The 22,695-nt window shown below is 42.4% G+C and overlaps 1 long non-coding RNA gene across 1 annotated transcript; it reads right to left on the bottom strand.

Annotated features, from left to right (window-relative positions):
* Positions 1-6,629: 6,629 nt before the first annotated feature.
* On the bottom strand, positions 6,630-21,520 carry LOC121819267 (uncharacterized). The gene is made up of 2 exons (XR_006059547.2): positions 21,168-21,520; positions 6,630-11,959 (listed from the first exon to the last, which is right to left on the bottom strand). It is a non-coding gene; the product is annotated as an uncharacterized LOC121819267 (long non-coding RNA).
* Positions 21,521-22,695: the final 1,175 nt, after the last annotated feature.

Below are 22,695 nucleotides of genomic sequence, written 5' to 3'. Positions count from 1 at the left end.
AGGCGTGGGAGATGAGTGAAAGTGGCATGGAAGTGGGTAAGATTTGGGGAGACAGAAAAGCAGGCTCTTCATGGTTCTGATCTGTGTTTTACAAACTCTTCGTCAGGCTTCACTGATGGGCTAAGTCAATTTTCTAAGACTGATACTTTTTTATTTTTAAAAATCTTTTGACCATGCCATGCGGGATCTTAGTTCCCTGGCCAGGGATTGAACCCAGGCCCCAGTGATGAAGGTGCTAAGTCCTAAACACTGGACCACCAGGTACTTCCCTAAAATAATTTTTTAAAATAAACATTTTTGAGGGTAGTGGCTTGCAATGTAAAAAAACTTTTTTTTTTTTTTTTTACAACAAGTCAGTTTAAAAAAAAGTTTAAAAGCCATTGGCTAGGTGGATTGAGAGCTGGAAAGCCTAGGTTTATAATCCTCTGCATGTTATAGTAGGTTTCAGCTGTCAGGGAATATCATGAGGGTTATTTAAAACTTGCCATGTAGAAGCCTGAAGCCAAAACCAAAAGCTGGAAAGAAAAGATTTAGAAACTTGGTTTTTAAAATATTCCTAAATTTTCTGCCTTAAAAAGTATAAAAGAGAGGGTTTCCCTGGTGGCTCAGTGGTAAAGAATCCACCAGCCAATGCAGGAGACATGGGTTGGATCCCTGGTCAGAGAGGATGTCACATGCCGTGGAGCAACTAAGCTCGTGGGCCACAACTACTGAGCCTGTCTTCTGGAGCCCGGGAGCGGCAGCTACTGAAACCTGAGTGCCCTGGAGCCCGTGCTCCAAGGCCAGAGAAGCCACTGCAATGAGGAGCCCGCACAGCACAGCTACAGGAAAGTCCCCGCACCAGTGGAGACACAGCACAGCCAAAAATAAATAAATAAAAATTAATTAATTAAATTATTTTTTAAAAGTATAAAATAGAATTGAAAGGTAAAAAAAAACTGAAGAAAATACTTGCACACACATTTCAGAGTCAATGTTCTTAATATAAAAATGACTATTAACACAACACTGTAAATCAACTATACTTCAATAAAATACATTTTTTAAATGGTTATACATAAAAGTCTGCATATTCCAATAGAAGGAAAAAGGGCAGAGGCAAATCATTCAAAAAAGGGAGAGAAATGCAAAGATGTGCAACTTCACCAATAATGTCACTTAAAACAAAATATTTTTTTCACCTCCCAGTGTTTTTTAAATACCCAGTTTTGTCAAAGATGTACGAATATAAAAGGCATCACATACAGCTGGTGGGACTATAATTAGATAAACTGGAGGAAAAATTGGCAATCCCTACCAGAAGCTTTGAATATCATGTACCTTTGACTCAATAATTCCTCTTCAAATAATTTATCTCAAGGAAACAATGATGGGTGTGTTCAAGGTTGCTACAATAGTAGAAACTTGGAAAACACCCTAACTGTCCAACAATAGGAACGTTAAGATCTCCTTTGTGTAAAAACTGAAATAAATAACGTGCATAGCAGAATGTCCTAGCTAAGTCCAGCCTGGGCTTAGAGTCTGGGCCATTTGTGGGGCTGGAAGGCTGATAACTCCTCTGGAATTCATTTCCCTTAGCTGACAGGTGAAGGCAGGAGGAAGGAGAAGTTTGGGGAACACAGGATTAGGGAAAGGCAGACAATGGGACTTTGAAAATAAATGGAAAGAGAGGTTTGAGACAGAAGCATAAAAGCTGTTTTCATGAGGACTTTTTAGACTAAGTTGGCACGTGGGATTAACAATATAGATAAGTGTGGTGGTAAAAACTCTCCTGGAGAACAGTAAAGCAGAGAAGAGTATAGGGAGTGTGGGTGAGGGGGGTACTTTGCAAGTTTATTTAGTGTAGTCAGTGCCATTTTCTTCTCCACGAGGGTAGTTAGGGAAGACCCCTCTAATGGATTGACACTTGTCACTTTCCTGCATTGGAGAAGGAAATGGCAACCCACTCCAGTGTTCTTGCCTGGAGAATCCCAGGGACGGGGGAGCCTGGTGGGCTGCCATCTCTGGGGTCGCACAGAGTCCGACATGACTGAAGCGACTTAGCAGCAGTAGCAGCAGAGACCTGAAGGAAAGGTGAGAAATTCCAAAGGAGTCTAGCAGAAGGGACAGGAAGTGCAAAGGTCCTGAGGCATCAACACACTTGCTGTGTTAAAGGAACAGCAAAGAGGACATGGGGCTGGAATGCAGTGAACAAAGAGGGGAGTGAGACATGACAAGTCAGTGAAGCAGCCAGGTCAGGTCATGTAGGCCATTATAGCCACTCTAAGGATTTGCCTTTTACTTTGAATGAGTCAGGGAGCCATAATGGGATTTTTGAGGAGAGAAGGGGCACGACCCGAGTTATGCTTTTAAAGGATCACTCTTCAGAGTGCAATGTAGACAACAGAATTTGGGGTTGGGCATGGGGGCAGAAGATAGAAACTGGAGATAGTTAGAAAGTGAAAGTGAAGTCGCTCAGTCGTGTCGGACTCTTTGTGACCCATGGACTATAGCCCACCAGGCTCCTCCGTCCATGGGATTCTCCAGGCATGAATACTGCAGTGGGTTGCCATTTCCTTCTTCAGGGGATCTTGCCGACCCAGGGATCGAACCCAGGTCTTCCGCGTTGCAAGCATACGCTTTAACCTCTGAGCCACCAAGGAAGCCCCGGAGATAGTTAGAAGGCTACAGCAATAACCCAGGCAGAAGGCAGTAACTTGGACCAGGATGATGGCAGAGGAAATGGTAAGAAGTGTTCATGTCCTAGATATATTTTGAAGGTAACCTGGCAGGATTTGCTAATGGATGGGGTGAGATGTTGGTTTATGTGTCTTTGTGAGTGTGTGTGTGTGTGTACACGGGAACCCCACTTCATCCCAAGTGAAATCAGATTGTCCGCATGCAGATAGTTCATGATATTTCTTAAAAGCTTCCCAAGGAGATGCTAACCAGGGTTGAAAACCACAGCTCTACATTGGTCATAGATTATAGGAGACTCTCTTCTTTAATCTTTGTTTTATTTTCTATAATAAAAGTTGTCATCAGTGGGAAAGACATTTTAAACAAAACATCTCTCCTCCCCCGCTCTGGGATATAAAATATGGGTAAGATAACAATCACAGGGCTTTATTTTACTATCTCCCATTGCCAAATTCCTACCATCCTTCCATGGCTAGCAGAAATGCTACCTCCTCTCTGGAGTCCCTTTAGCTCCCCCAACCCCCTGCGATGGCTCACTTTTGCTTATTCATTTTTGGAGTGTAGTTCTCCAGATTTTGTGTGTGGAGCCTGCATTTTGACTGGAGGGAGTGGTCCTATAAACCCAGTCTGGAAACTGTCAAAGCAGGCCCTAGAGGGTTCTATTTGTCTGGAGGCCATGGTTCAGCTGGAAGAAGTGGTGGAGAAAAGACCCGGAATGTCAGCCAGGGGGGCACAGGCAGGCCAAAGCCTGGCCCTGGATCTGGGGTAGACCGTGGCTTCCCCTGAGGCACTGGGCTTCTGGTTCATCCGTCCTGAAGCCCCAACACTGGGGAGGCAGGGAGTGAACTATTTGTATAAGCCATGGCCCAGGAATGTATCCCAAGTTCTCTGGCAGCAGGCTCCTGATTTGGAGGTCTAATAAAAAGTTACGAAGAGAAATGGAGAAAGCCTCTTTCCCTCTTACATCTCTGCTCCACACGCACTGTTTAGTATCCTGCTTTATAAGCTTTCAAGTCCAATTATGACTAGTTTTCCCATGTCATTACACATTCTTCAAAAATATAATTTTGATGATCACATATGCTATTCTTGTTACCTAACCATCCTTTAATCACTACTCCATTGTTAAAGTGTAGAGTATTTCTAGTTTTTACTTCATATTAAATACCATATATCTGATCTAAAAGGAAGAATTAGAATGCAATCCCCAAATTTGGAGACTACAACCAAGAGGAAAAGTTCTTTCATTTTTCAAAGATTTCCCTACTTAAAAAAAAAATTCTTATTTGGAAGGGCAATCACTCTTGCCAGCATCTGAGTTATATTTGTCTTTACTATTATTATTTATATCTGTATATAGCTCTACAGTTCATGAATCTCTTTTCCCCAAGTCATCTAATGGATACAACACCACTATGAAACAGGCTGTTATTCCCATTTTACATTTGGAGAAATGAGGCTCGGAAAGGCTACATGACATGTTCAATACAACAATATTGAGTGTCAGAACTCAGACTTGGGCCCAGGTCTTGGGACTCCTAAAACCACATCCTCTACAATATGCAAAGTATTAGGCTAGGGTGTCCTGGGGGAAGAGATGGACAGACAGCAGTAGAAGGACAGGTATGGAACTCTACAAAGCAGTGTGGTGCACGCCACTGAAGGCATACAGGTAAAGTAGCACCAACAGGGGCCTTTCAAGGACAAAGCAGTTCCTCTCATGGGGGACACTGTAGAGGTTTTTGGAGAAAAATGACTAAAAGTCAGGTCTTTGAAGAGGAGTAGGATCTGGATATTTAGAGTAAGAAGGAGGACTTTCCAGAGGCGCAGTGAGAGCGAAAGGAAAGTATGGCTGATTGCGGAAAGGAGCAGCCCAGAGACGGGTAGGTGGGGTGGGGCTGAGAGGAATGGAATGGTAATTGTAGCCTCACAGAGGTTAGAGCCAGAGGGCCTTGGAACTCTGCTGAGGAAACCAGAGACGGGAAGGAATTTGCTGAAGGCAGTAGGAGGGGAGGAAAGGGCAGGTTCTTGATTCTACCCTAGCCTCTGGTCACCCAAGCCAGTGCTTCTTCCCTGCAATAAACTTAATCGATCTCCTGACTCTAAGGGGCCATTTCCGTGGCATAGTCTTTGCAATGGATCAAGGACCTGAAGCAAAATGAGAGATCAGCACCAGACCTTGGGAGGAGAGCCAGGAGGCTACCGCAGTGGCTTGGCAAGATGACAGAGGAGGTCCGAAGAAGGAGGAGTCAGAGGAACAAAGAGGAGGGAATTGAGAGATAAATATTGCAAAGGTCACAGAGCCAGGACCTGATCAGATAAGGGAGGGACTGGAGAAGGGACGAGATCTGAGTTTCCAGCCCCTCAGAGAAGGCAGCTTGATGCCGGGAGGGAGGTGGGGGGAGTCAGTGAGGAGCCAGAGAGACCAGGTAGACTTCCAAAAAATCCTGCAGCATTGCAGAGCAGTCTGCACCTCTGGCTACAGTTTGTGAAAGATATATACGTTGCTATAATTGTTCTGGGAAAATACACAAAAAGTGGTATCACTCAGCCTTGGGAGAAAAATGGGTGGTTAACAGACAGGGGTCTGTCTGTGGTCTCTCCCTTTCAGATATACCTTTGGATGAGCCATGGGCATGTAATATCTAATAGCAAAATAATTAGAAAAAAAGGTTTTCAAGTCGTATAGAAAATGGAAGCAAAGAAGTAAGAAAATAACACAAAGGAGTCATGGTTCTTTTTTCCTTCGGAAGGAAAGATGAGCACCTTGAAAATGTGAGGGGGAGGGGATAGTGAACCGTGGGTCGGGAGTGGGAGGAGAGAGCTCCGAGGCCCCCGAGGAAGTTGGGTTGCCAGGGAGGAGGAAGACATTTAGGAAGAGCAGGGTGGGAAGGAGGAAAATGGAGGGAGTGTTGCCTGCGGATTCTGCGCAGAAAGCGGGTGTGACAGCCGGCAACACGCTCGTGGACCTGGGGAGAACGACCTCTCAGATCTCCCTGGTGAAAAGGGGAATTGCTCCTGCTCTCGGGGCTTGACATTCAAGTCAGCACTATTTACGGTGGTAGAACGACAGAACTGTTAAGTAAACCAGCATGGCAGGAGGTCCCTTCATGCCGTGGATTAATATTAAGTGAATCCCAACTGGGATTTGGGGTTTCCATAAGCAACAGAAAAGATGCAGAGCGGTGTATATTATATGATGCCGTTTTGGAAAACAAAAGGAAGTGCCGTGTGTGCGTGCATATGTGTGTGTGTGAAACAAAAGGTGAACCGTGTGTGTGTGTGTGTGTGTGAGTGAGAGAGAGAGATTTTACGTGGTCATGGGGAAAATCACGGAAGTATACAGGTTAAAACTGGGATAGTGGAAGATGAGGAAAGGAGAGGGGGCACTCCTTCCTACTTACACAGTAAAAAGGAGCAAGTGCTAAATAGAAGCAGACACCACCCAGTACCCGAGATCCGCGGTAAAGTCCCTGAGGCCAAGGAGCCCGGGGCGCAGGCCGAGGCGCTCCAGAGCAGAGGGAGGGCCCGGCAGCTTTATTTCCAATTCTTGGGCTTCGCTAAGGGCTTCCTCCCGGCTCTTTGTTAAGGAGGACCGGGAGAGCGCAGGGCGCGTGCTCCGCCGGCCCCTGCGGAAGGGCAGGGGAGGGTGCGCGGGTGGGGCCCTGCCTCGCTCTGTCGCGCCGCCGGTCGGCCGGGCCCTGCGCCCGGGCTGGCGTTCCCCCGCGGCCGCCGCTCCTCTGCTCGGCCCCGCGCCTCCCACCGCCGGACCGCCGCCACCTCCCGCCCGGACAAAGATGCCTGCCTCGGGCGCGGAGCCCCGCCGCCCCGCTCTCCGGCCGCTCAGCAGCCCTTTGTTCCACACCCCCTTTTTCTTTTTTTTCCCCCCCCCCCCCCCCCCCCCCCCCCCCCCGACCTCAGCTCCTGGTAACCTCTCATCTACTTTCTCCATCTTTACAAATTTGCCGGTTCTAGATATCTCCTGCCAGGAATCGCACAATATTTGGCCTTTTGCGTCAGGTTATTTTGCTTTGCATAACGTTTTAAAGATTCACTCATGTTGTGTATGAGGACTTCTTTTTTTTTTTTTCAACCTAAAATTTACCATTTTAATGCACATTTTAAAAATTAATAAAAGGCAAACATGAAGAAAATACACAAAATCCTAGAGATTTCAATTTAACAAATTTATAAAAAGGCTTGTTTTCCTCCATCTGAGGACACAGCAAGAAGATGGTTTACCATCTGCAAGCCAGGAAGAGGGTTGTCACTAGACTGAATCTGCTAGTACCTTGATCTTGTAATTCTCAGTCTCCAAAACTGTGAGAAATAAATGTTCGCTGTTTACACCATCAAATAAAGAGAAGCCAACAGCGTGCAGCTGGAAAATAATCAAGGGACTACACCCAAGTGAAGGATGGAAGTGGAGGAAAGCAGTTAGAACTGTCTTGTCAATAAAAATGTTAAGTGATTCATATTTAATTTTTTTAAAAAAGGAAAACAAAAAAAGTAAAACAAAAGAGTGAATTCTCTGGCGGTAGTCCAGTGGCTAGGACTCTGTGCTCTCACTGCCTAGGGCGTAGGTTCAATCTCTACTGGGGGAACTAAGATCCTGCAAGCCAAGTTGGGTGGCCAAGAAAATAAAATGAAATAAAGTTTTCTAGTAACCACATTAACAAAAATTTCAAAGCAGTAAAGCATTTTACTTAGTCCAATGTAGTAAAAATATTATTTCAACATATAATCAATTTAAAAGTTAGTGAGCTATATCTCATTTTTTCATCCTTGGGCTTCAAGATTGGGGAGATCACATAAGTTCTCAATAGCCACATATGGCTACTGTATTGGACAGTTTAGGGTTGGAACCTGGGGTGGGTGTCAGACAGGTATCAAGACCCATGTTTCATCCCTTCCTAGGCTGTGTAAACACAAATTACTTGTCTTCTTTCACCTGTTTCTTCATCTATAAAATGGAACTAACAGGAGTACCCACCCTCAGGGGTCACTGTAATGGTAGATGGGGCTTCCCTGTTGGCTCAGACATTAAAGTATCTGCCGGCCATGCAGGAGACCCAGGTTCCATCTCCTCGGGGTCGGAAAGATCCCCTGGAGAAGGAAACGGCAACCTACTGCAGTATTCTTGCCTGGGAAATCCCATGAACAGAGGAGCCTGGTGGGCCATAGTCCATGGGGTCCCACAGAGTGGAACAGGACTGAGTACCTTCACCAACACTTTGAACGGTGCATGAAGCATTTAGTATGTACTCAGTAAATGTAGATGATTATTAGTGGTAAATTAGATGACTACTCATTTGAATTAATGAATTTTGGTATTATTGTTATTGTGACTTCATTCATTCCCATCGGATGTTGTGCTTTGGAGACAGTCCAGAGGGACAGTTGAAAGCGACAAACTGGGAAAACTTATTTGCAACATATATGATAAGCAAAATATTACTTTTAATATGTAGGAAGCGCTTGCAAATAAATAAGAATATGAAGAATTTAAGTGGAGAATTCAAAAAAGGACACCAATATCTGATTTTTTTTTTTTAAGGAAGACCCATTTGAAATAAGTTCAGCTATCCTAGGAACTGAATGAAAATAAACACATGATACCATTGCTCAGTAACAAATTGGCAACAACTAGAATCCAGTGGCACCCAATTTTGAAGATGAGGTAGGGAGATCAACTCTTCATTCAAATCAAGATTTCCTGAAGTTTCAATTTTCAGATATACTCCTACATTATCAGGTAAACAAGCAAAGTTCTGGCTTCAAGGGGAAGCTAGCCAGACAGCCTTTCTATCCACCTCATCCCTCTTCCAAACGAAGCTGAATAGCCACAAACACTTTTTGGCAAGTTTGATTTATGTTTACTTATCCCTTGTGCAGTCACTACATATTTGCTTTGGTAACAGTCCTTCACCTCTATTGTTGACATTTCATGTACCTTGAAATAGTCCCAACATTGTTCCAAATTTGGGCAGGGCTAACTGACATTCTTACTTAAGCCACAAAACCCCCAGAATATTCTTAGACCTTGGCTAATTCCTTCAGGAATGCCCTATCTGCCAGCAGGTTCAGCTACGTATTTGGGGGACCCAGTGTGAAATGAAAATGTGGAATCTCTTTTTCATAAAAGAAGGAAAAAAGCTTTATCTTTTCTTCTGCAGTCTCTGCCAACCTGTTATGGTGTTTGCTTTTTTTTGTTGCACTCTCAGGCATGAGAATAAGTGTGGACCCTCCACAGGTTCCTGGGGTCCTGCACTTTTCAGTCTGGGAAAACTTGATCTAGGGCTGCGGGAAGAAACTCCCTCAGACTAAGCCAACCTTCGAGTCACTGCATTCTGCTCTATGGCAGGAGCCTTGAGGTGAAAGATGCCTCATGGTGCAGTCATCTCAAAGGGAGGGAGGGTTACAGGAAACAGGAAAAAAAAAATACGTTGGTTAGGAGGTCAAAATAGCCCTGCACGTACACGAGTATCTGAAAGTAGGATTAATGAATCAGCCTCCAGAGAGCTGATCCACTCTGTGTTAATACATGAGGTCTCAAGCCAGGCAAGGCTGAGGGCCAGTCTGACTAAGCCCTGAGGTGAGTTGACACCATGGGGAATCTCTGTGGATTGGCTGGCCAGTCTTCGGCAGTGACCCTATTCTGTCTCCCTTCATACACTTCTAGGAAGTTCCTAGACTGTTCAGGGGCCCAAATAGGAGAGAGGATGGTTAGTTGAAACCCTGCTTTATTGCATCACAAAATGCCTCTCTTGAGGCACTTCCAGGCCCCACCTTGGAGGGAAAAATCATCTGAACATTCAGTAAACATTCTAAAAGATAGTTATGTCAGAAGCCAGGGCTGGGGATGTCTTCAGTTACAGTCCAGGGACCAACGTGCCTCACTCCATGTAAAACCGGCTTCCATATGTGGGTGTTCCCTGCCTCCCCCATTCACTGGGAGTCCAACATTAAAAGAAGCCAACACAGGTCCCTCACTTTAGTCAGCCAAAGGATTAGAAATGATTCTTTCCTGACTCAGACGGAAGGGGCCAGCACCCAAATACCGGCAACTACATGAACCAAAGAGGAGGGTGGGGTGGAGGGTTGGGAAGGCACCAAGTGGGCCTCATTTGGTGTCCTTTCCAACAGCTCCCCAGTCCCCAGTGTCCTCAGGGTTCAGCTCTTCCCAGAGACGGTTCTCTCCTGTCTGGTCACTATGGTCAGCCCTGTCCCACCTGGAACACGTTCCTGTGACCACTTGAGTTTTGAGAAAAAGGAGAAAGCCGAGAGCCTCTTATTGGTCAATATTACTCTTTTCCTCTCAGCAGCATTTACATTATTAACCATCTTCTGAAAAGCCTTTTTTCCTTTTTTGGGGGGGGGGGTAGTGTGGGTGGGTAGGGAGGGGGAATATATCTCTTCTGGTTCATTCACTTTTTATTCACTCAGTTGTGCCTGCTGTATGCCAAGCATAGTGATGGATGTGGGAGACAAAAGGGTGAGACTCCTGGTATCTGTCTTCAGGTTCACTCACAAAGGGCCTCCCCTTTCCCTGGCTGCTCTTCCACCTCCCTCACTTCCTCTTTTTCCCTCTCGGTTCGCAAAGATGTCCTCTCCTGAGGCTTTTTCCTTTGGTCTTCTTCTTTTCTCCTTCGTGCCTTCCTTCACTCCCATAACTCCAATGTCTCAAAAGTCTCTTATAGCACAAAAGTCTCTTAAATCCTACCCCCAGTCGAAAACTCTCTCTTGAGCTACAGAACTGATTTGAGCAACAACTGGCCAGTTATTTGTACCTGGATGTCCCACAGTATCTCAATATAATCCAAGAAAACACTTCTCTAACTTTCCATCACTCCCACCTGCTCCTGCCTTACCCCTCTTGACCACCTTATCCTTGTGACTGCAATGCTTATGTGAACAAAAACACTCTTTCCAAGATAAAAAGTATGGTTTGTTTGACTTTACCCATGCCCCTGACCTTCCACGGCCAATCAGTGGTCAGTTTCTACAGATTCTACAGCCACGCTGTGTCCCACAGATGTCTCTTGATTTTCATTCCTGCCTCCACCCTGGCTGAGTCTCTCTTGGACTGTTAAAAAGACTTTTATCTGGTTTCCATGCTCCTGGCTTTTCCTATTTTTTAAAAAAAATATTCTACTATTTTCCCAGGTCCCGCAGTGGTAAAGAATCCACCTGCCCATGCAGGAGATGCAAGAGACTTGGGTTTGATCCTTGGGTTGGGAAGATCCCCTGGGGTATGAAATGGCAACCCACTCCAGTATTCTTGCCTGGAAAAGGACAGAGGAGCCTGGCGAGCTACAGTTCATGGGGTCACAAAGAGTCGGACATGACTCACCACACACACACACACAAATTGAGTATTTATATACTACTTTTTAAAGCACTCTTTATTTATTTATGGCTGCACTGGGTCTTCATTGCTGCATACGGGCTTTCTCTAGAACATGGGCTCAACATTTGTGACGCACAGGCTTACCTGAACCTGTGTCCCCTGTGTTGGCACTGGGATTCTTAACCACTGGATCAACAGGGAAGTCCCTGACTTTTCCTCTTTTTAATGCAGAGCTCCCAGCAGGCCTTTTTCTTGTATGCAAACTCTTCAGGGATTCACACTATCACCAGAATAAAATACAGAATCTCAAAGTTGACATCTAAGGGCTCATCAAAACAGGCCTGTCCTTTGCCACATATTCTATTTTTCATCAACACAGGCCATTTCTTTCTCCAGGGAATGAAGCATAAGATTGAGGCAAAAAGAGTTGACTGCCCATGGCTACATCTTCTAGGGCCTAGCACAGAGCCTTGTATGGAATCGCAACAAAACGAAATAGAAAAAATAACAACTTGGAATGAGAAGCCCTGGTTACTAACTGTTACACTCAGGTCACCTAATCTTTCTCAGCCTGTTTCCTTATCTGCTGTTTCCTTCCTCATGGTGCTTACTGTATATCAAGTAGATATATATGTGAAAGGCTTGACAGATAGCAAAAATAACCTATGTGAATTTATTTAGTCAATAATATTTATTCATTGAAAGGGAAACGGTTGAGGAGAATCACAGAGGGAACATGAGAAGCTACTCAGGAATAAGAAAGCACAGCGGTAAGCACTGCTACAGAAGGCTTCTTCTAAGCTGCCTAAAGGTTCTCCCCTCCAGTTGCACCTGGTCACATGGTGGAGACAGTCATCTGGCCCAGTCCTAGCATGAGTGGGGCCAGGGACAAGAGTGTAAATGGAGGCCCCTTTACCAAATGCCACATACCTGCATCAAAACAAAACCACAAAATATGAACTATGGTTTTATACAACTGAAAGTTTCACCAAAGTCGACTGAATTTAATTAATTTTACATAAATGGGGGTATATCTTGATAAGACCAGCAATATAAAGTAATAAAATAACATAATTCTTTTTTAAAAATAATTTTAAAAAATTTCTTTTTGACTATTCTGAGTTTTCGTTGTTGCATGGGCTTTTACCTAGTTATGGCGCATGGGCACTGCAGTGGTTTTTCTTGTTGTGGAGCATGGGCTCTAGGGCACACCGGCTTCAGTAGTTGTGGTACGTAAGCTCAATAGTTGTGGCTTACGGGCTTAGTTGCTCCTCAGCATACAGGATCTTCTTGGACCAGGGATAGAACTCATGTCTCCTGAATTGGCAGGTGGATTTTTTACCACTAAGCCACCAGGGAAGTCCTCAGAAACATAATTCTTAAATTATCATACAGTCCATGAAATTATTTCTCTTGTGCTTATTTTGGCAAAACCTCTAATGATGTGTGTGTGAAAGTTGTTCAGTTGTGCTGAGCGACTCTTTGCGACCCCATGGACTATATAGTCCAAGGAATTCTCCAGGCCAGAATACTGGAGTGGGTAGCCTTTCCCTTCTTCAGCTAATGATGTGTGGTAAGTGTAAAATACACATGAATTTTGAAGACTTGTTGCAGAAAAAAAAAGGAAATGCACAATTTCTCATTGAAATATATATTTATTATATACTGAAATGATAATATTTTGAATGCATTGGTAAATAAAATGTATTATTAAAATTAATTTCACCAGACTTCCTTGGTGGTAGGGGACACGGGTTTGATCCAGGAAGATTCCACAAGCCACAGGGCAACTAAGCCTGTGTGCCAAAACTACTGAAGCCCGAGCACCAATAGCCAGTGCTTCCCAACAAGAGAAGCCACCGCAATGAGAAGCCTGTGCTTGTGACAATTAGAAAAAGCCTACAAGCAGCAACCAAGACCCAGCGGAGCCAAACATAAATAAATACTTAAAAAAAATTAATCTCACCTATACCTTTTACTTTTTAAGATATACGAAAAAAAGTTTATATTTTTAGCTTGCGTTATATTTCTATAGCATAGTGCAGACCTAAGGATTAAAAATTAAAATGAATTTGAAGTATATAAATTCTGACTAACTCAAAAATGTCAACAAATGTAAAATATAAAAATTTAAATTATTTTTCAAGTTTTCACAAATAATATTTCTTCCAAGACACTGAAAAATATTAAAGTTAAGGGCCTTCCTTGGCAGCCTAGTGGTTAGAACTCTGAGCTTCCACTGCAGGGGGTGAGGGTTCAGTCCTTGGTCGGGGAACTAAGATCCCACATCCCACGTGATGTGGCCAAAAAAATTTTTTTAAGGTTTTTAAAAATTAAAAGGAAAAATATAAATCATAATTAATGAATATCAAACATTTAAATCCAAATTTTTATTTAATTTTTAACAAATAGTTTAAACAGAATGACATATTAATTTCTATAAAACAAAACTATTTATAATTCTAGGATTATATATATATATTGACTTGACAAAGAATTATGCACATCACAGATACATTTATGAAAATTTAAGAGTAATATGAGTCTTTTAATATTGAAAAAGTTCATTTCCTAAACTGTCATGTGCAATGCTGTGAATATTTGGTAAGCTATGAGTACATCAAGAAGAAGAAAGAAAATTGATGATCTACACTACTGGGAAATGATACTTTATTTTTCAGGAATCTGTTGTATCTCTACTATGGTATATTGATGGTAGAGAGGGCCTTGGTGGCTCAGAGGTTAAAGCGTCTGCCTCTAATGCAGGAGACCTGGGTTCGATCCATGGGTTGGGAAGATCCCCTGGAGAAGGAAATGGTAACCCACTCCAGTATTCTTGCCTGGAGAATCCCACGGACAGAGGAGCCTGGCAGGCTACAGTTCATGGGGTCGCAAAAAGTTGGACAGGACTGAGCCACTTCACTTTACTTCAGAGAAGGCCTTATCCTAATCACCAGAACTTGTGAACATGTTACTTTTTATGGCAAGAGTTTACAGGTATGATTATGGTAAGGATCATGAAATGGGGGGGATTATCTTTGTGGGCCCAGTGTAATCACAAAGGTTCATATGAGAAGACGGCAGGATGGTCAGAGAGAGAAAGATAGAGAGATTGGAAGATGCTACATCACTGGCTTTAAAGATGGAAAATAGGGCCATAGCCAAGAAATATACTTGGCCTCTAGAAGTTAGAAAAAGGGGAGGAAACAGATTCTCTTTTGGAGCTTCCAGAAGAAACAGAGACCTGCTAACACCTCAGTTTTAGGACTTCTGACCTCCAGAACTGTAAGATAATAAACATGTGTCTTTTTTTTTTTTTTTTTAACTTGGGTCATTTTAAGCCATTAAGTTTGTGGTAATTTGTTATAGCTGCAACAGGAAACTAATACCTCTGCCATCTGAGAAGAAGGATTCAACAATTATTTTTTTTTAAAATAGTTTCAATATGTTTATTTATGTATCTGGCCATACTTTGTGGCATGAAGGATCTTAGTTCCCTGACTAGGGATTGAATCCCTGCCTCCTGAAGTGGAAGCACAAAGTCCTAACCATTGGACAGCCAGGGAAGTCCTTAATTTGTTTTTTTCTCTTAATAATAAAGTGGTCTGTTCCTCCATGAATGCCAAAGCAACCTTCCAACATAGAGGCAGTCAACCCACAACCTTCACTGCATTTTGTCCCAGTCCCCTTTTGAGAACACAGGTTAACAGATGGAGAACAGGGTTTCTAAAGGTTTGAATACAGTTAGTAATAAGAGTAGATATTTAGGGTTATAAGTGGGACTGGACTGGCACTGAATACAAGATACTCAGTGGCAAAGATTCTGTGAGTTCTTTAAATAATTTATTATATGTTTGTGATATATGAGGCCCTGTAGCTCAGTGGTAAAGAATCTGCCTGCCAATGCAGGAGACACCCACTCAATCGGTTGGTCGGGCAGATTCCCTGGAGAAGGAAATGGCAACTCACTCCACTGTTCTTGCCTGGGAGCCTGGAGGGCTACAGTCATTGGGTTGCAAAAGAGTCAGACATGACTTAATGACTAAAACAATAACAAAGTATAGGTTGCAGAGCAGGCACTTCTTGCTTGAAAGCAGGGTAAAACAAAGCAGGAAGAGTGAATCAGTTGTGTGTGTTTGCGTGTGTGCTGAGTTGCTTCAGTCATGTCCAACGCTTTGTGACCCTATGGACTATAGCCCACCAGGCTCCTCTGTCCATAGGATTCTCCAGGCCAGAATACTGGAGTGGATTGCCATGCCCTTCTGCAGGCAATCTTCCCAACCCGGGGATCAAACCTGCATCTCATGTCTCCTGCACTGGCAGGAGGGTTCTTTACCAGTAGTGTCACCTGTTTGCTTGTTTAGAACTGATCTAATTAATTTCAAATCTAGAAGCAAAGGCATTGATAGAAGACCTCTTTATGATTAGAAAATCACAGAATCTTATAAAAGTTTTCAAAACAATAGTTTGATTATACTTTTTAAAAAAACTTTCAATTTATTATTATTATTATTTTTGGCTGCACTGGGTCTTCATTGTGTTAGGTAGATAGAACAGGGAAAAGGAGTCCAAAATGGCGGTGGCTACAAGACAAGGAAGGGAAAAGCCTGCGAAAATGAAACAAAAGAAGGTCCGAGGACCGGAGTGAGGACCCCAGGTAAAACAAGCAACACTCCAGGCTGGCCCAATTTACATAGGACAGGCCCAGGAAGAGATAAACATATAAACAGAAGAGCCAAAGCCAGCTCTCTCTCTCTCTCTCCCCCACGCGCTGGGGCGCTCTTCTCCTTGTGTCTTCGGATCAACGTGCCCTCATGCCTCGAAGATGGATTTTCCTGCTATCTTCTAAATAAAATAGAGCTGTAACACTGAGCTGTAACACTGATTTGTCTTAGAGCTATAACATGGTCCATTTGAGACCTGAGAGCTATAACACGGTCTATCCAAGACCTGAGAGCTGTGACACGCCGAGGGGGCTTTGACGTCCGTCACTCCAAATCTTTGTTGTGACGAGACAAAGAACCAAGGAACACACTCTCACGCGACAATTGCATCACTGAGGCTTCTAGTTGGGGTGGGTAGGCTTTGTTACCCCGAAGCATGTGGGATCTTAGTTCCCCAATCAGGGATCAAACCCTTATTCCCTGCCTTTCAAGGCAGATTCTTTTTTTTTTTTTTTCAAGGCAGATTCTTAACCACTGGATCACCAGGGAAGTCCCTTGATCATACTTAGTGAAGTAACTCTAGAGTTACTCCTTTAAAGTCTAAAACAAGGAAAGAATGCTCATTATTTTAAAACATTTTTCTATAAATTCTGGCCACTGCAGTAAGACAAGAAATAAGAGCTCTAGATATTTGAAAGAAGACAAAAGTATCAATATTTGCAGATGATATGCTACGTTACCTGAAAATACTAGAAAATTTTCTGAAAAATCACCTAGCATTAATAGACAAATTGTTAATTATGTATATCCCAGTTATAAAATAGCTACAAAATAAATGTACAAAAAATGATAGATTTTTCTATACGCCAATAACACAGAGTTAGAAAATATAATGGTTTTTAAAAAACCCTCAAAAACATCCAGAGCCTATGTGAAAACTCTCATTACCCAAAGACTTAAAAGAATATTTAAAGGAACATTCTGATTTGCATGGAAAAATGATTATTCCAATGTCTGTGTTTCCAACGCCACCAAACACTTCTTTAATTCTCAGTGGATACCGACAACAAATAATTCTGACATTATCTTCTAGGAGGTGGTGTTAGATCCCATAGTTTAAGGGCTCATTTCTACAAGACTGCTCCTATTTCAGACACCAATTCCAAGTCCAGATTCTTACCTATGCTTCTGAGTGACCAGCTATAAATTGGAGGTTCTCATCACCTGCCCCTTTGATTCAATTACTTTACTACAGTGGGTCACAGAACTCAGGAAAACAATTTACTTATTAGATTACTAATTTATTATGAAAGACTTTAAAGGATAGGAATGAACAGCCAGATGAAGAGATGGGAGGGACTTCCCTGTTGGCCCAGTGGTTATAACTATGCCTTCCAGTGCAGGGGCATGGGTTCAATTCCTGGGTGGGGAGCTAAGATCATACCTGCCTTGTGGCCAAAAAAACAAAACATAAAACAGAATTAATATGAACTTCCCTGTTGTACAGTAAATAAGAATCTGCCTGCCAATGCAAGGGACACAGATTTGATTTCTAGTCCAGGAAGGTTCCACTTGCCTTGGAGCAACTAGGCCTTGTGCCATAACTACAGAAACACAAACACCTAGAGTCCACACTCCACAATAAAAGAAGCCGCTATAAGAAGCTGGAGCACCACAACAAAGAGGAGCCAGAGCCCACTGCAACTAGAGAAAGCCTAAGCACAGCAATGAAAACCCAGTGTGGCCAAAAATAAATAGATAAAATTAAAAATATATATAATAATAAATAATAAAAGGGCTCTACTACAAAAAAGAAGAAAGAGAGAGATGCAGGGGACAGTGTTTAGAAGGGTCCAGAACACAGTAATTTCTGTCCCCATGGAGTATGGCATATGCCACCCTCCTGGCAAGTAGAAAATTCTGATTAACCAAACTGGAACCTCTCCAAATCTCATCCTTTCGGACTTTTTATGGAGGCTTCATTACATAGGTATGATTGACTAAATCACTGGTCTTTGGTGACTGATTTAACCTTCAGCCCCTCTCCCCTTCTGGGTGACTGGGACTGAAAGTTCCAACCTTCTAATCACATGGTTTGTTCCCCTGGCAACCAGCTCTCATCTTTAGATGCTTTCCAGAAGTCACCTCATTAACATAAACTCCAGTGTGGTTCAAAGGGGATTGTTATGCATATCAAGACACCTTTTTTGCTCTTATTACTTGAAAGTGTTTCTTCTTCTTAATAATTTTTTTTTTTTAAAATTTAGTTTTGGCTGTGCTGGGTGTTCATTGCTACATAGACTTTTGCTGGTTACGGTGACCGGGGGCACTCTCTTCTCGTGGTGCACAGGCTTCTCACTGCAGCGACTTCTCTTGTTGCAGAGCATGGGCTTCACAGCTCACAGGCTTCACTGCTGCACAGGGAGCAAAGTGGTTGTGGCACATGGCCTCAGCAGCTGTGGCTCCCGGGCTCTAGAGCACAGGCTCAATAGTTGTGGCACAGAGGCTTAGCTGTTCTGTGGTATGTGGGACCTTCCTGGAACAGGGATCAAACCCATGTCTCCTGCATTGGCAGGTGGATTCTTTACCACTGAGCCACCAGAGAAGCCCTGCTCTTATCATTTAGAAATTCCAACAGTTTTAGAAATGGGATGAAGACAAAATATACTTTTTTATTATAATAAATCACAATATCTCAATTATAAAGATGTCAATTTTTCCCTGTGGGAAACTGAAAAATGGTCCCCTCAGATGGTAAACCATCTGCCCGCAGTAAGGGAGACCTGGGTTCAATCCCTGGATGCAAATAGTTGGACAAGACTTAGCACACACGCATTCCTATTTAACTGGGAGCAATCAAAGTATCTTCAAAGTCAAGGAAGGCCAGTAGCCACCAGAAACTAGAAGAGGCAGTGAATGGATTCTCCCCTCCAGCCTCCAGATGGAGCGTGGCATTGCTGACACCTTGAGTTCGACTCAGTGACACAGATTTCAGGCTTCTGGCCTTCAGAACTACAAGAATTCATTTCTGTTGTTACGCCATAAAGTCTGGTCATTTGTTATAGCAGCCATAGGAAACAAAAACATCCCCAAAAGGATGTTTAAATTAAATACAATTCAATTTTTCATCCAATTCTACTTTTCTAGAATCTGTAAAAATTATTCTAACATTTTGAGAAAAATAAGAAAATTAAAATGGCCAAAACATTCTTGGAAAAAAAAAAAATGTAATGAGGGACTTATACCAGTAGACATTTAAGTGTGCTTTAATGAAATTGTGATTACTACATGAGAATAGAGAAGTCAATCTACAGAATAGAATAAAATCTAAAATCAATTCTATCTATGCTTATATAAGGATTTAGAATATGATTAAGATAGCATTTCAAACTAGTAGGGTAAGTGTGGCTTGTTCAATAAAGGATGTCAGGCAAGTTCCTGATTAACCATTTGTAAAAAGTAATAATAATTTATATTACTTAACTCATATTATGAATCACCATTAATTCTAGAGAGATTAAATACTTATGTATAAGTAAATTCTCTACCCAGAGAGAATTTTTAATAAATTATAAATTATTATAACTCCAAAGGATAACATACTAGGCAGTCATTAAAAACAATGAGAAAAATATTTTATGACATGGAGAGATGATTGCAAGCACAGTTAATTGAAGAAGGCAGGTTATAAAAAAGTATGTACTGTACCATTTCATTCCGAATTTTATACTATATGCACATTTGGTTAGAGAAATAACTCAAAAGACAGATCAAAACATATAAGTAATTTTTTTCAGTGGTACAATTATGTGCTCATTCACTTCAGTCATTTCCAACTCTTTGCGACCCTATGGACTGTAGCCTGCCAGGCTCCTCTGCCCCGGGGATTCTCTAGGCAAGAATACTGGAGTGGGCTGCCATATCCTCTTCCAGTGGATCTTCTTATTTCCAACCCAGGGATCAAACCCACATCTCTTATGTCTCCTGAATTGGCAGGCAGGTTCTTTACCACTAGCGCCACTATAGGCTATCTGTATTTTCCTCTTTTTGCTTATCTGGATTTTTAAAAATAATAAATATACATTGGTTCTGAAAAAAGTATTTAAATGTATGTGATTACTCAAATTAGGAATAATCAAAGTATCTTCTTCAAGATAAAATTCTAATATGCTTGGTTGCAAGGTATAATATATTGGTTTCACTGGGTACCTACTATTTCTCAAGTTCTTTATATATTACTTAATCTTTCACAATAATGTTATGAGACAGATAATAAAAATATAAAATAATCCCCACTTTACAGATTAGGAAATGAAGGCCTAAAGTCAAGCATCAGACTAGGATTTGAAGTCACATCTGTTTTTAATGACCATGCCCTTATTCATAATACCAAAACATTGGAAATAACCTAAACCTCCTTCAGGGGAACCAGATAAATTACACTACATTCATACAGTATAAAATTCTGCAGCCACAAAAATAAAACTGAGAATGCTCTCTGTACACTTAGAAGGAAATGTTTCCAAGATATAGTGTTAAGTGGGGGTGGAGGATGGGGAACCCAACAAGGTGCAAAAGGTTTGTATAGCATGGCACAATTTGTTAGAATGGAGTAAAGAATATATATATTTTAGCTTGTATATGCATAAAAGGTTTCTCAGGTGGCTCAGTGGTAAAGAATCTGCCTGCCAATGCAGGAGACACAGGTTCAATCACTGGGTTGGGAATATCTCCTGGAGTAGGAAATGGCAAGTCACTCCAGTATCCAGTATTCTTCCCTGGAAAATTCCATGGACCAAGGATCCTGGCAGGCCATGGTCCATGGGGTTGCAAAGAGTCAGACATGACTGAGGGACTGAGCATGCACACACATGCACAGAAACATCACTAGTGGATAAACAAAACCTAGTAACAAAGAGTTTTCTATTTAGGATGGGGGAAATGGGCAGATGGGGTACAGGAACAGGAGAGAGACTTTTCATTCAGTCAGTTCAGTCGCTCAGTTGTGCCAGCTTTTTGTTATATACCTTTTTATACTATTTTAGTTTTGAGCCATGTATGTGAACTGCCAATTCAAAAAAGTAAATACACATAAACATTTTAAAAGCAAAATAAAATAAAACAAAACTTTGTCCTTTCTGCTCTTCCACACGCCTTAGACGTCTTTGGAAGGCAGTCTGTATCCGCTTTTCAATGAGATACATGGAGTGTGTAGGCCTCAGGATTTCTCCAGTGGCTGGAACAACAGCGTCAGCACAGAGATCAGGAAGATGGCCCGGCCTGGAAGCAGTGCCAGGCCAAGCACGCCCTCTTTCCGTACTCCTAACTTAGAAAAACAAAACCAACACAAAGCTACTCATCAGCATTTCTGTAGCCAGTTGTTAACCAGTCCTCTTCCTGCCCTTTCCTCTTTCTTTTCTTCCTTTTTCCAGAAAAACCTGGAAAGCTCTGCAAAGCTTTGCAAAATGACTTACTTGCTCAGGCTGCCTTGTTTTGCTTCTCTCCTTTGGCCTGTGTCATCCTCTGAGGCAAGGACAGCAGTCTGACTTCCTGCCAGCTGGCCTGCTGGGTTCATTTCAGCGTCTTCAAACAAAACAAAACAAAACAAAACCAACAACTATATTTTCCTAAACCTACAAACCTCAAGCTAGGGGTCATTTTGTCCAGCTTCATCCAAAGTAGAATATCTCAGTTATAAAAATTTAGCAGAATAAATGTATTTGGTTTTAAACACAATCCCTTGGTTTCACTTTCTCTATCCAATCAACTTGGAGTGACAACTCTCATAAAATATCTGCTCGTGCTAAGAATCCCATGGGGCAGGACTAATTGTGTGTAGAGTTTAGCAGAGCAGAGAGCCCCAGTAAATTTCCATTTAGTAATTCAGTGACTGTCAATTGATACCTAATATGTATCCATGGCTGTCTGAGGCCCTGTGCTGGGGACAAAAACAAATGTGAGACCCAGCTCCGGCCCTCAATCTCTAATCCCCCGTTAGGACATCTTCAGCTCATAAATGTGTCTGGACTCATTTGTTTTGTTCTTTTAAATCCATTTGCAAGCTATCAACTATATCACTAAGTTGTGAACATTTTCATGATTAGCTGTGTTCAGAAATATGATTTACAGGGATGGTTTTCTCTAGTTTCTCTTTTTAAAGACTTTTGAGAAATAGCTTTTACATTATAAAGATCATAGCAAGAGTTCAAACTCTGGGTAATGTAATCCACACACGATTCACTAACCTCTCAGGGTGTTAATTAGTTATAACAGTGTCATAGTGTTCAGCTTTCAGTAGCTAGAATTCCTTGGCTAATATGCAGGAAATTTGAGATGTATGCCAGGTGCGTTCAATGAAAGGTTCTGCTCAAATCAAATGTGAGTCAAAAAGCAAGTCATTCTCAGCAACGTTGAGCTTGGCAGGGAGTCAGGCGTCTAGAACCATATAATCTGCCCCGGCCCCGCAGAGTACTGGGCTGGAACACTGTCATTTAGCTAGTGCTGCTAAATGTGCTGGGAACACAGAGCAGAAGGCACCACAGAGACTGTAGGCCCACATGTATTTCACACGCACAGCATCCCCAGGAATGACACCGTGAGATTCATCTGCCTGGGCTTATTCGCAGAGAAAACCCCAACCAGGCTGAGGATCATGAACCCCACAGACTGAAAGAAGTAGCCAGAAGCTACTACACCATTGTGGCTTCCACAGATCCATACAAAACACAGCAGCAGGAAGAAGGAGTGTTGCCTTTCTCAGGTTTCCTGTCAGGACATCCTGGCTTGAAACACGGTTTTGTCACTGAAAAAATCTGAGCTAGTCGACAGATGGGACACTGCCAGATTGTGTCCTTGAGAATCTCAGAAAATTGGTCAGTTTGCAAAAGAGTTCACAAGCTGGTATGAAAATCACCTATTTCCATTAATAACTGGTAGATTTTCTTCCAGGCAAAGAGGAGGCATGAACCGACTCAAGGAATGGGGTCTGGGGAAGACTCCATG

This window comes from Ovis aries, chromosome 3 (assembly GCF_016772045.2).
Source record: "Ovis aries strain OAR_USU_Benz2616 breed Rambouillet chromosome 3, ARS-UI_Ramb_v3.0, whole genome shotgun sequence".
NCBI classification, from domain to species: Eukaryota; Metazoa; Chordata; class Mammalia; order Artiodactyla; family Bovidae; genus Ovis; species Ovis aries.
Note: the sequence above shows the minus strand (reverse complement) of the source record. Positions and strands in the feature narration are given on the sequence as shown.